At 37.0% G+C, this 13,523-nt stretch overlaps 1 protein-coding gene across 2 annotated transcripts in view; it reads left to right on the plus strand.

Annotated features, from left to right (window-relative positions):
* Window positions 1-13,523, plus strand: part of DACH2 (dachshund family transcription factor 2) — a 909,992-nt gene that overhangs the window by 574,905 nt on the left and 321,564 nt on the right. The window lies entirely within an intron of this gene.

A 13,523-nucleotide genomic window follows, 5' to 3' on the forward strand; every position in this document is an offset into this window, starting at 1 on the left:
CTGCCTGTAGCAGCCTCTCTGAAACTCACTTTGCAATCACCACCATGTAACCCCAACCTAAGAGAGAGGGCCCATAATATCCTCTTAAAATTATTTGTATTTTTAAGGTTGGTTATTTCTCCTCTTATTTTTGATTTTATTTGTTTGGGTCCTTCACCTTTTCTTTTTGATAAGTCTGGCTAGAGGTTTATCAATTTTATTGATCTTTTTCAAAGAACCAGCTCCTGGTTTCATTAATCTGTTCTATTGTTTTTTAGTTTCTATATAATTTATTTCTGCTCAAATCTTTATTATTTCCTTCCTTCTGCTGGCTTTAGGCTTCATTTTTTGTTCGTTTTCTAGTTCCTTTATGTATAAGTTTAGTTTGTGTATTTGAAATTTTTCTTGCCTCTTGAGGTAGGTCTTTATTGCTATACTTCCCTCTTAGGACCATTTTTGCTGCACCCCAAAGCTTTTGGACCATTGTTTTTTCATTTACATTTGTTTCCATGTATTTTTTTAAAAATTTCTTCTTTGATTTCCTAGTTGAGCCATTCATTGTTTAGTAGTATGTTGTTTAGTCTCCATGTATTTGTGGTCTTTCCAGATTTTTTTTTCTTGTGGTTGACTTCAAGTTTCATAGCATGGTGGTCAGAAGAGGTACATGGTATGAATTCAATCTTTTTATATTTGTTGAGGCCTCTTTTGTGACCTCCTATGTGATCTATTCAGGAGATTATTCCATGTGCACTCAAAAGAATGTGTATTCTGCTGTTTTAGGATGGAATGTTCTGAATGTATCTGTTAAGACCATCTGGTCCAGTGAGTCATTCAAAGCCATTGTTTTGTTGTTTATTTTCTGTTTAGATGATCTGTGATTGATGTAAGTGGGGTGTTAAAGTCCCCTACTACTATTGTGTTATCATCCATTAGTTCCTTTATGTTTGTTATTGTTTTATATATTTGGGTGTTCCCAGATTGGTTACATAAATATTTACAATTGTTATAACTTCTTGTTGGATTGTCTCCTTTTATTAGTATACAGTGGCCTTCTTTGTCTCTTGTTAAGTATTTGTTTTAAAGTCTATTCTTTTCTCAATCCCAGTGAGTATCCTTATGCTAGTTCCTTTAAATTCTCCTTCAGGCCTGTTACATATATCTGCTTCACTGAGATCTCTGGCCATGACTTTATCTTTTTCTTTCATTTGGGATCAATTCCTTTGTCTTCCCAGTTTGTCTAAGTCTCTGCGTTCTTCTCTGTGTTAGAAAACCCAGTTATATCTCCTGCTCCTGAAATAATGGCCTTATGAAAAAGGTAATCTCTTGCTCACGGCCTGGCACTTCAGGAAGTGTTTCTGGTGTGTGCTGCATGTGCTCTCCTATTGTGTTCTGGCTGCTCTTTCCTTCAGGCCAGTCATCTGCAGATGCTCTCCTTTCCTCCTGTGTGCAGTGTTTAGTTCCTGGCCTGAATGTGGCAAGTTTTAACTAGGTGTTCTCTGGCCTGCTTGTGAAATGAGACCTGACACCACCTCCGATGGAACTGAGGCCCTGTGAAACTCTCTGGTTTGGAAATATGGAGTGGGCAGGGGTTTGTGCTGGTCTTCTGGGGGAGGAACCCACCATACTGGGGCTGAAGCAAGTGTGCCTGAGAAGGGCTGTCCCACAGGAGCACAAGGGGGTGGGGCTTCGTGTGATTAAGTTAGGCAGCCAGTGTCCATGCTGTGCCACTTCCCACAGGTGGTTCTGTTTCTGCTGAGGGGTGGGGGATGGATATGAGCCCCACCTACTCCTTTGTTCCTGGAGAGGTGTCTCTGTGAATGCTGCCTCTCAGGGATGTGCTCTGAGGAGCAAATAATCTTCCCCCTTTGTGTTCCCCGCACTGTTTAGATCACTGTTCACATGCTGTCCCTAGGGGTTTTTTTGCCTGACTTCTCTCCAGGAGCAGTACAGTGCCTTCTGGGCTATATCCCAGCCAAGACCACTGACATTTAAAATTATAGGCTTTAATCCCCACTTGTTGCAAGAATTCACAAAATTCAGTCCCTCTCATTTTCCACATCAATGGCTTTGGGGAAAAAGTCTCTTCCTGCAATCCCGTGTGTGTTCCTCTCTCTCATGCCATTTTTGTGACCACAGCTCCCTCCCTTGCAGATCAGCCACAGTCCATTTCTCCCCTAAATCATGTCTCCATACTTCTTGCCTTCTTTTATGTGGCCTCTTCTCTCCCTTTAGTGTGGAGTTTGTTATGTCAGTCTTTAGGTCAATTTCTGGGGTATCTAGGATGATTTGATAGTTATCTAGTTGTGTTGGTAGGATGAAGTTAGCCTAGGGTCCTCCTACTCTGCCACCATCTTCCTGTTCTCAATATTTATGTTTGATCAAGGAATTGGCCTATTTATGTCAGGACAGAAATTCTCATTCATATTGTTCCTATGTGCTTTCAATGTAATTGCAATTATCAAAGTCTTTGCAGTGATTTTGAGATCTCAACTTAGTATGCATTACTTGGGATGTTCTGTTGCTTAGCAGTGGTTTAGTTTAGAGCTCAAAGTCTTTGTGTGCAGATGAAGACCAGATCTCCATGCATGCATAGTTCAGAATTAATACCGGGGTTTCATAAGGAACTTTATAGGCTCACTGTCTTGATTTCATCTCTCTTCCTAATCTCTCCTGTGATTTCCAGTTTTTGCATCTCTTCTCTTCAGTCATTTGTACAGATACTTGAAACTTAGTCATTCCACTATATTGGGTATTTCCATTCCCATGTCTGTGTTTAAGTTCAAGTTCAAGGGAAATTTTTGTGCTGTTGTTTACAAACTGCAAATTGTGTGAGAGCTAGGATGTGAGGGATGGAGAAAGGAAAATAAACAAAACACAAAAGCAAAAAATCAAATGTTTCTATAATCTTTGAACAGTAAGAATTCCCTTTCTTGCTCCTTGATCCAGAACTAGAGGGCTTCTCCTATTTTGCTCTCTGATGCACCAATGCCCATTTATATGTTTCAGGTTATATTGAGTTCCACTGGGGAAATGCTGGAGGGAAAATTATTCAAAATTACTACTGGATCAGTAGTGGGTTTGAATTGTAATCTTTCTCTATCTTTCTGTTGACATACTTTTTAAAATTCTCAAATATTTACATCATGCATTTTGTCCAGGTATCATTGTGCTGTGTGAGAGAGAAAGTGTGGCATGTATTTACCATGTTTTACGTGGAACCACATTCAATTTTGTTACAGTAAATATTTTGGCCTTTCCCTGTATTCTTAGGTACACCACTTCTATACCACTAATCACACAGGTAAATCATAATATAAGATTTAAGTAGTTCTTGCTATCCTTGTAACAAAGGCCCTGAATTCTGATGAACTTTGATTAGGATTACCCATCAGTCTACTGATTTCTTGTAGTAGTCCTAAGGGAGAAAAGAAATACATACTAAGATATTACTATGCAGCACAAGTAAATTCACAACCATATGCTTTACAGTTTGAGCTTTTAAAATTAATTTGCTTCTAATAATGTTTGCAAACTCTTAAAAGTTTATAGCTCAAATGTTTATTTTAAAGCATATTTTTATTTAACTAGACACTATTATTACTGCATTAAAGTAAAGCACACAATACGTTATTTCTACATTACTTCCATTACAGGTCTTTGCTACATTAAAGACCTGTAATGTGACTTTAATATTGTTATTAAATCTTAATGTCATATAATAATACTCTGAAGATGAAATATTTCTCATTTACTTTTCAGTGTAATGAATAGTAGTGTGTCAAGGGTTAGCAGACATTTTTGCCTTCTATTTAGATTGGCAAAATAGAAAATACAGGAATGCAGGGCAAAATGTAGTCATCTGTGAATGAATGCCATTGGGAGTTATGATACAGACTTCTCTCCTCAATTAAAAAAAAATCCTGACCAAAAAACAACAACAAACAAACAAAAAAACAAAAAAACAAGAGCAGATAGTAATTGTCCAGGTTCCATGATTTCTGGCCGGAGATCTTCATAATAGATTAGTTATTTTTTTTAAGACTTACTGATTTATTTGAGAGAGATAGAGAGAACATGATTGGGAGGGACAGAGAGGGAGAGAGAATCTCAAGCAGACTCCATGCTGAGTGCAGAGCCTGACACAGGGTTCAATCTCATGACCCTGAGATCATGACCTGAGCCAAACCAAGAGTCAGACGTTTAACTGACTGCACCACCCAGGCACCTCTAGATTTGTTATTTTTACTGCAATATACAATACAGTTTCCTTTTATTATTGAGGATCATCATATTAAGTTCTTTCAAATGGGAAAGATAGTTTATTTCCTTAAGACAGTGTGCTGTTTTTGTTACTGATGTTCCTGTTTTTCAAGCTCAAGGATAGAATTTTTTTTTTTTTTTTTGTCTTTTGAACAAGCATTTAATATAGAGGACAAATTGAAGCAAGGGAAATATTAACATCTAGAGACCCAATGCTTATTTCAAAATGAATGGGTGGAATAAAATGTGCACTAGTTCTTTTTTTTTAATGCATTTAATGTTACAAATATGCTTCTGATTACATTGATCTCATACTTAAGATTGTAAAATATGACGTTCTCATCATTACTATTTTCTAAGTATTCTTTTTTATTTTTTTATTAACATATAATGTATTATTGGTTTCAGGGGTACAGATCTATGATTCATCAGTCTTACACAATTCACAATGCTCACCATAGCACATACCCTCCCCATTGTCTATCCCCTAGCCACCCTATCCCTCCCACACCCCCTCCACTCCAGCAGCCCTCAGTTTGTTTCCTGAGATTAAGAGTCTCTCATGGTTTGTCTCCCTCTCTTGTTTCGTCTTGTTTCATTTTTCCCTCCCTTCCCCTATAATCTTCTGTCTTGTTTCTCAAATTCCTCATATCAGTGAGATCATATGATACTTGTCTTTTGCTGATTGACTTATTACGCTTAGCATAATACCCTCTAGTTCCATCCACATCATTGCAAATGGCAAGATTTCTATTTTTTGATGGCTGCATAATATTCCATTGTATATATATATGCCACATCTTCTTTATCCATTCATCTGTCAATGGACATCTAGGCTCTTTCCATAGTTTGGCTACTGTGGACATTGCTGCTATAAACATTGGGGTGCACGTGCCCCATGGGATCCCTACCTTTGTATCATTGAGGTAAATACCCAGTAGTGCAGTTGCTGGGTCATATGATAGCTCTATTTTCAACTTTTTGAGGAACCTCCATACTGTTTTCCAGAGTGGCTGCACCAGCTTGCATTTCACTAACAGTATAGGAGGGTTCCCTTTTCTTCACATCCTTGCCAGCATCTGTCGTTTCCTGACATGTTAATTTTAGCCATTCTGAGTAGTGTGAGGTGGTATCTTATTGAAGTTTTGATTTGGATTTCCCTGATGCTGCATGATGTTGAACACTTTTTCATGTATCTGTTGGCCATTTGGATGTCTTCTTTGCAGAAATGTCTGTTCATGTCTTCTGCACACATTTCTTGATTGGGTCATTTGGTCTTTGGGTGTTGAGTTTGTTAAGTTCTTTATAGATTTTGGATACTAGCCCTTTATCTGATATGTCATTTGCAAATATCTTCTCCCCTTTTGTCGGTTGTCTTTTGGTTTTGTTGACTGTTTCCTTTGCTGTGCAGAAGCTTTTTATCTTGATGAAGTCCCAATTGTTCATTTTTACCCTTGCTTCCCTTACCTTTGGCGATGGTTCTTTTGTATCAATAAAATTATAGGACCCTACTGTCTTACTATTATGAACATCCCTGGTCCCCATTTGTCTTGCTATTTTTTCCATTTTTTTTCCTCCTCTTTATTTATTCCATAACCTCTTCTTGCTTTTGTTTCTTTTGTTCAGTAACACTTTTGGTAATGATGTTAAAGGGAACTTAGTGAGAATATTTATATATGTGTACATATATTATTATATATACACAGTTAAAGTATATACACAGTTAATAAAATTGTATATATACAATACATATATAATATATGTATATTGTATTGTTATATATGACTGTATATAAATGTATATATAATTGTGTGTATATATAAAATATATGTATATGTATATATGTCCATATATGTGTCTATATACATATAAAATTGTATATATAGCATATATATTTGTGTATTTTAAAAGTTAATTTATCCTGATTATTTATTTATTTATTTGTATCCTTTTTTAAAAATAAATTTATTTTCTGTGATCTTAAGCTTGCTGTTTTCCTAAATATGGAATTAAAATTGTCTGCATCTGGAAAAAATAAGAATATAATTGTCTGCTTTGAATCATATTTGTAAAAAGGTGAATTATAGATAGATGGACAAATAAAAGTATACCTTTATGAGAAAATGCAAAGATGGTATTCTCTATATAGTTTTGAAAGTCTTATCAAAGAATATAATACACCCAAAAAATACTTTTTATTCCTAAAATTTGAGGAAATTTTTAGATATTAGAGAAATGTTTCCTGGCTTTCTATTGGGACAAATATTGGCTTAAGAAATCTGAAAACACCTAACAAAACATAAACTAAGATTTATTCAGAATTCTGTAGTAGGTTGTTAAAGAAGTGTACAGTTGGTTACAAGAAAGAAAAATGTTGCTTTGATTTCAACTTTTACACTGTTTAACAAGCATACTTATTATTGTCAAATATTATTCCAGCCCAGCATTGTACACTGGAGCTTTTTTTTTTTTTTTTTTTGGATGATGGAGATGTTCTATATATGTGCTGGCCAATAGCCACTAGTCATGTGTGGCTATTGAGCACTTGAAATGTGGCAAAACAGCTGAGGAACTAATTAGAAACTACATCATATAGTACAGTTGTAGACATTGTTGCAAACACAAATATAACTGTCAATAATGAGTTAGTGTTTATTGTATATTGCATTGTATTAAAATTTTATATTTATCTCATTACTCATATTCATTCCAACATCCTTATTATATTGTTTATGGTGGAAGAAACCATGGTTAAAGTAAAGTAAGTTTTCCAAAGTCACACACTTATTGAATATCAAAAGTTGGCTTCATACCCAGGTATGTATTATTTGAGAGCCTATTTTGGAGCCTGCACTATATATATTTTTTTAAGTCAGGATTATTGAAGTATAGTTTACATATAGTAAATTCACCATTTAGAGTATACAGTTCTACAAATTTTTTTTTTTTAATTTTTTTATTCTTATGTTAATCCCCTTACATTACAACATTAGTTTTAGATGAAGTGTTCCATGATTCATTGTTTGTGCACAACACCCAGTGCTCCATGCAGAATGTGCCCTCCTAAATACCCACCACCAGGCTAACCCATCCTCCCACCCCCCTCCCCTCTAGAACCCTGTTTGTTTTTCAGAGTCCATCATCTCTCATGGTTCGTCTACCCCTCCGATTTCACCCGCTTCATTCTTCCCCTCCTGCTACCTTCTTCTTCTTCTTCTTCTTTTTTTTTTTCTTAACATATATTGCATTATTTGTTTCAGAGGTACAGATCTGAGATTCAACAGTCTTGCACAATTCACAGCGCTTACCAGAGCACATACACTCCCCAGTGTCTATCACCCAGTCACCCCATCCCTCACACCCCACCCCCCACTCCAACAACACTCAGTTTGTTTCCTGCGATTAAGAATTCCTCATATCAGTGAGATCATATGATACATGTCTTTCTCTGTTTGACTTATTTCACTCAACATAATACCCTCCAGTTCCATCCACGTTGTTGCAAATGGCAATATCTCATTCCTTTTGATGGCTGCATAATATTCCATTGTATATATATACCACTTCTTCTTTATCCATTCATCTGTCGATGGACATCTTGGCTCTTTCCACAGTTTGGCTATTGTGGACATTGCTGCTATAAACATCGGGGTGCACGTACCCCTTCGGATCCCTACTTTTGTATCTTTGGGGTAAATACCCAGTAGTGCAATTGCTGGATCATATGGTAGCTCTATTTTCAACTTTTTGAGGAACCTCCATACAGTTTTCCAGAGTGGCTGCACCAGTTTGCATTCCCACCAACAGTGTAGGAGGGTTCCCCTTTCTCCGCATCCCCGCCAACATCTGTCGTTTCCTGACTTGTTAATTTTAGCCATTCTGACTGGTGTGAGGTGATACCTCATTGAGGTTTTGATTTGGATTTCCCTGATGCCGAGCGATATTGAGCACTTTTTCATGTGTCTGTTGGCCATTTGGATGTCTTCTTTGGAAAAATGTCTGTTCATGTCTTCTGCCCATTTCTTAATTGGATTCTTTGTTCTTTGGGTGTTGAGTTTGATGAGTTCTTTATAGATTTTGGATACTAGCCCTTTATCTGATATGTCATTTGCAAATATCTTCTCCCATTCTGTCGGTTGTCTTTTGGTTTTCTTAACTGTTTCCTTTGCTTTGCAAAAGCTTTTTATCTTGATGAAGTCCCAATAGTTCATTTTTGCCCTTGCTTCCCTTGCCTTTGGCGATGTTTCTAGGAAGAAGTTGCTTCGGCTGAGGTCAAAGAGGTTGTTGCCTGTGTTCTCCTTTAGGATTTTGATGGACTCCTGTCTCACATTGAGGTCTTTCAGCCATTTGGAGTCTATTTTTGTGTGTGGTGTAAGGAAGTGGTCCAGTTTCATTCTTCTGCATGTGTCTATCCAATTTTCCCAACACCATTTGTTGAAGAGACTGTCTTTGTTCCATTGGACATTCTTTCCTGCTTTGTTGAAGATTAGTTGACCATAGAGTTGAGGGTCCATTTCTGGGCTCTCTATTCTGTTCCATTGATCTATGTGTCTGTTTTTGTGCCAGTACCATGCTGTCTTGATGATGACAGCTTTGTAATAGAGCTTGAAGTCCGGAATTGTGATGCCACCGGCTTTGCTTTTCTTTTTCAATATTCCTCTGGCTATGCGGGGTCTTTTCTGGTTCCATACAAATTTTAGGATTATTTGTTCCATTTCTTTGAAAAAAGTGGATGGTATTTTGATGGGGATTGCATTGAATGTGTAGATTGCTCTAGGTAGCATTGACATCTTCACAATATTTGTTCTTCCAATCCATGAGCATGGAACGTTTTTCCATTTCTTTGTGTCTTCCTCAATTTCTTTCATGAGTATTTTATAGTTTTCTGAGTAAAGATCCTTTGTCTCTTTGGTTAGATTTATTCCTAGGTATCTTATGGTTTTGGGTGCAATTGTAAATGGGATCGACTCCTTAATTTCTCTTTCTTCTGTCTTGTTGTTGGTGTATAGGAATGCCACTGACTTCTGTGCATTGATTTTATATCCTGCCACTTTACTGAATTCCTGTATGAGTTCTAGCAGTTTTGGGGTGGAGTCTTTTGGGTTTTCCACATAAAGTATCATATCATCTGCAAAGAGTGAGAGTTTGACTTCTTCTTTGCCAATTTGGATGCCTTTGATTTCTTTTTGTTGTCTGATTGCTGTGGCTAGGACTTCCAATACTATGTTGAATAGCAGTGGTGATAGTGGACATCCCTGCCGCGTTCCTGACCTTAGGGGGAAAGCTCTCAGTTTTTCCCCATTGAGAATAATATTTGCTGTAGGTTTTTCATAGATGGCTTTTATGATATTGAGGTATGTACCCTCTATCCCTATACTCTGAAGAGTTTTGATCAAGAAAGGATGCTGTACTTTGTCAAAAGCTTTTTCTGCATCTATTGAGAGGATCATATGATTCTTGTTCTTTCCTTTGTTAATGTACTGTATCACATTGATTGATTTGCGGATGTTGAACCAACCTTGCAGCCCAGGGATAAATCCCACTTGGTCATGGTGAATAATCCTTTTAATGTACTGTTGGATCCTATTGGCTAGTATTTTGGTGAGAATTTTTGCATCCATGTTCATCAGGGATATTGGTCTGTAATTCTCCTTTTTGATGGGGTCTTTGTCTGGTTTGGGGATCAAGGTAATGCTGGCCTCATAAAATGAGTTTGGAAGTTTTCCTTCCGTTTCGATTTTTTGGAACAGTTTCAGAAGAATAGGTATTAATTCTTCTTGAAATGTTTGGTAGAATTCCCCTGGGAAGCCATCTGGCCCTGGGCTTTTGTTTTTTGGGAGATTTTTGATGACTGCTTCAATTTCCTTAGTGGTTATAGGTCTGTTCAGGTTTTCTATTTCATCCTGGTTCAGTTTTGGTAGTTGATACATCTCTAGGAATGCATCCATCTCTTCCAGGTTATCTAATTTGCTGGCATAGAGTTGCTCATAATATGTTCTTATAATTGTTTGTATTTCTTTGGTGTTGGTTGTGATCTCTCCTCTTTCATTCATGATTTTGTTGATTTGGGTCATTTCTCTTCTCTTTTTGATAAGTCTGGCCAGGGGTTTATCAATCTTGTTAATTCTTTCAAAGAACCAGCTCCTAGTTTCGTTGATCTGTTCTACTGTTCTTTTAGTTTCTATTTCATTGATTTCTGCTCTGATCTTTATGATTTCTCTTCTCCTGCTGGGTTTAGGCTTTATTTGCTGTTCTTTCTCCAGCTCCTTTAGGTGTAGGGTTAGGTTGTGTACTTGAGACCTTTCTTGTTTCTTGAGAAAGGCTTGTATTGCTATATACTTTCCTCTTAGGACTGCCTTTGCTGCATCCCAAAGATTTTGAACAGTTGTGTTTTCATTTTCATTGGTTTCCATGTATTTTTTTAATTCTTCTTTAATTTCCTGGTTGACCCATTCATTCTTCAGTAGGATGCTCTTTAGCCTCCATGTATTTGAGTTCTTTCCAACTTTCCTCTTGGGATTGAGTTCTAGTTTCAAAGCATTGTGGTCTGAAAATAGGCAGGGAATGATCCCAATCTTTTGGTACCGGTTGAGACCTGATTTATGACCTAGGATGTGATCGATTCTGGAGAATGTTCCATGGGCACTAGAGAAGAATGTGTATTCCGTTGCTTTGGGGTGGAATGTTCTGAATATGTCTGTGAAGTCCATTTGGTCCAGTGTGTCATTTAAAGTCTTTATTTCCTTGTTGATCTTTTGCTTAGATGATCTGTCCATTTCAGTGAGGGGGATGTTAAAGTCCCCCACTATTATTGTATTGTTGTTGATGTGTTTCTTTGCTTTTGTTATTAATTGCCTTATATAATTGGCTGCTCCCATGTTAGGGGCATAGATATTTACAATTGTTAGATCTTCTTGTTGGATAGATCCTTTAAGTATGATATAGTGTCCTTCCTCATCTCTTATTACAGTCTTTGGTTTAAAATCTAATTTGTCTGATATAAGGATTGCCACCCCAGCTTTCTTTTGGTGTCCATTAGCATGGTAAATGGTTTTCCACCCCCTCACTTTCAATCTGGGGGTGTCTTTGGGTCTAAAATGAGTCTCTTGCAGACAGCATATCGATGGATCTTGTTTTTTAATCCAGTCTGTTAGCCTGTGTCTTTTGATTGGGGCATTTAGCCCATTTACATTCAAGGTAACTATTGAAAGATAGGAATTTAGTGCCATTGTATTGCCTGTAAGGTGACTGTTACCGTATATTGTCTGTGTTCCTTTCTGGTCTATGTTGCTTTTAGGGTCTCTCTTTGCTTAGAGGACCCCTTTCAAGATTTCCTGTAGGGCTGGTTTTGTGTTTGCAAATTCCTTTAGTTTTTGTTTGTCCTGGAAGCTTTTTATCTCTCCTTCAATTTTCAATGACAGCCTAGCTGGATAGAGTATTCTTGGCTGCATATTTTTCTCATTTAGTGCTCTGAATAGATCCTGCCAGTCCTTTCTGGCCTGCCAGGTCTCTGTGGATAGGTCTGTTGCCAATCTAATGTTTCTACCCTTGTAGGTTACATATCTCTTCTCCCGAGCTGCTTTCAGGATTTTCTCTTTGTCTCTGAGACTCGTAAGTTTTACTATTAGATGTCGGGGAGTTGACCTATTTTTATTGATTTTGAGAGGGGTTCTCTGTGCTTCCTGGATTTTCATGCCTGTTTCTTTCCCCAAATTAGGGAAGTTCTCTGCTATAATTTGCTCCATTATACCTTCTGCCCCTCTCTCTCTTTCTTCTTCTTCTGGGATCCCAATTATTCTAATGTTGTTTCGTCTTATGGTATCGCTTATCTCTCGAATTCTGCCCTCGTGATCCAGTAGTTGTTTATCTCTCTTTTTCTCAGCTTCTTTATTTTCCAGCATTTCATCTTCTATATTACTGATTCTCTCTTCTGCCTCATTTATTCTAGCAGTTAGCGCCCCCAATTTTGATTGCACCTCATTAATAGCCTTTTTGATTTCTACTTGGTTGGATTTTAGCTCTTTTACTTCTCCAGAAAGATTTTCTCTAATAACTTCCATATTTTTTTCAAGCCCAGCTAGTATCTTTAAAGTGATGATTCTGAACTCTAGATCTGACATCGTACTAATGTCCGTATTGAGTAGGTCCCTGGCAGTCGGTACTGCCTCTTGTTCTTTTTGTTGAGGTGATTTTTTCCGTCTCGTCATTTTGTGCAGAGGAGAATAGATTAATGAGAGAACAAAATGCTAGCAGAGTAACCACGTCCCCAGAAAATATACTCTAAACAAATCAGAAAAGACCTGAAGCAGTGGGATAAGAAGGGGAAAGAGAGAAAAAAGAAAAAGAAAAAAAAAGAAAAAGATAAAGATAAAAACAAAAACAAACAAAACAAAACAACAACAACAAAAGAAAAACCAGAATGTGATCAAATATGATCTATATGGTATATAGATCAGTGCCACACACTAGATTTGGGGTGTGTTTTGGTCTTTTAGAAGAAAGTGTCTCCCAAAATTTTAAAGAAAGAAAAAGATATATGTACAAAAATAAGGGTTGATATGATGAAGGGATAGAAAATGACTGTAAAAATGGAAATTATAAAAAATTTTATAAAAGGAATTGATAAGAAGTTGTTTGAAAAAGAAAGAATAAGATTTAAAAAAAGAAAAAAGAAAAAGAAAAAAAAAGGGAGAGGATGTGATCAGGCAGGGGAATAGAAAACACCATATACTAGAGATTTAGGGTATATTTTAATCTGTTAGAAGAAACTATCTCAAAATTTTAAAGAGAGAACAACTTATATATATAAGCCAAAAATATGGGTAACTACTATGAAGGGATAGAATATGACTCTAAAAATGAAAAATAAAAATGTTTTTTTTTTTAAAAAAAGGGATTGATAAGATGTTGTTTGAAAAAGGGAAAAAGAAAAATTCAAAAAGAAATAAAAAGACAAAAAGACAGTTAAAAAAAAATTAACTTTAAAAGACTAAGGAATCATGGTAAAAAAGCCGTGAATTCTATGTGCAGTATTCCCCTAGCGCTGGAGTTCTGCCGTTCTCATTGATCGGTAAACTTGGTCTTGGCTGGCTGTTCTCGCTGATCTTCTGGGGAGGGGCCTGTTGCCGTGGTTTCCAAATGTCTCTGCCGGAGGCGGAATTGCCCCGCCCTTGCCCCCTCCCGGCTAAGTCATCTGCTCAGGTTTGCTCTCCGGGGCTTTTGTTCCCTGCGAGCTTTCCGTACAGCTTTGGAGGCGGAGCGTGAAAATGGCGGCCTCCCAATCT

Source organism: Mirounga angustirostris, unplaced genomic scaffold (genome assembly GCF_029215605.1).
Source record: "Mirounga angustirostris isolate CCGP_5_RB_7025 unplaced genomic scaffold, mMirAng1.0.hap1 SCAF_11, whole genome shotgun sequence".
Taxonomy (NCBI): Eukaryota; Metazoa; Chordata; class Mammalia; order Carnivora; family Phocidae; genus Mirounga; species Mirounga angustirostris.